The sequence below is a fragment of the Dioscorea cayenensis genome, chromosome 10, assembly GCF_009730915.1.
Source record: "Dioscorea cayenensis subsp. rotundata cultivar TDr96_F1 chromosome 10, TDr96_F1_v2_PseudoChromosome.rev07_lg8_w22 25.fasta, whole genome shotgun sequence".
NCBI lineage: Eukaryota > Viridiplantae > Streptophyta > Magnoliopsida > Dioscoreales > Dioscoreaceae > Dioscorea > Dioscorea cayenensis.
Window position 1 is genome coordinate 15,022,766 of NC_052480.1, and position 1,253 is coordinate 15,024,018.

The following is a 1,253-nucleotide window of genomic DNA, read 5'->3' on the forward strand; positions in this document are numbered from 1 at the left end:
ACACCAAATACGACAATGCTCTTTAGCTAAAGCTTGAATCGAGAAAGTACAACAAACTGAAATAATGTAAAAGTGTGTAAACTCACTCAATTCAACCCAAGGTATACTCCTCAATGTTCTAAGAATAAGGGGACTTAGTTTATCTAAAGAACATAACAAAAATTAAAAAGATAGTAGTAGCTTCACACATCCTCTAAAGGTAGCCACTTTCCGGAAGTGGCCGCTAAGGTGGCTTTCACACTTTTGAGGTGGTAGCTCTTTCTGCGAGGGTGGTAGCTTTCACTCATCCCATGAGATAGCTCTTTCTTCATTAGGGGCGTAACTAAAATCCAACTTATGAGGAGTAGCTACATCACATCATAGGTGGTAGCTCTTTCCACTCATACACAACCAACACTAATAAACATTTTATCTTTTTCCATTTTTTCAGCAAAATTTACAAAAGAAATAACTCTAACTAATCCCTTTAACATCAGACTTGAGTTTTCCAAAAGAGTTTAATGAGCGAGTAGTGAAACAAGAATTGTCATTCGGGCAAAAATTCCTAGAAATTCAAGTAAAACTAGAGCAAGAAAACATTCAATGTTAAAAATTCTCCTAAACTCAAGAATATAATCATTGCAACTAAGGTGAACTTCCATTGGTTGTGTGAGCATGTATGTCAATCAAAACTTGTGTAAAAGACATGTGCACTGTGAAACCCCCCTTCTCCACACTTATGTGTTGTACATTGTCCTCAATATACACATCAAGCTCACTAACAAGTATAACAATCAAGAATATATGTAGGAGTGGCAGATTGAAACAATACTCTTCTCACTCCTAGTGTTGCATTTGATGGAGCTAGATCTTTGCAGTAAGTACTAGCGGGTTTGTGAAGCACACACGGTTAAGTGTAAAACACCTTGGCCGTGTCACGGCTGATTCTCAGATTCCCATAATGATAAGACCATCTGCACGCATACATGAGGGGGTTTAGTGACCTCGATAAATAAAAGCAACTTCAGTATATAAAAGATAGAGCAATGAATACAACTCAAGATCAAAATAAAGAAAAATAAACTCAGGATGGAAGATCCTTTCGGGTGTAGAAGTCCAACAAAATAGTGCAAAGTAAGAAATGGAAAAATAAGATCAAGTGTCGCGGAGTCATCCCGATTGCTTCGACTCTATCGAGTGCTGCTGATTGCTTGAAGATGCAATCTTTGAGTGGGTTGACTAGTGACTAGGATGGGCAATGGTGGTGTTGGATA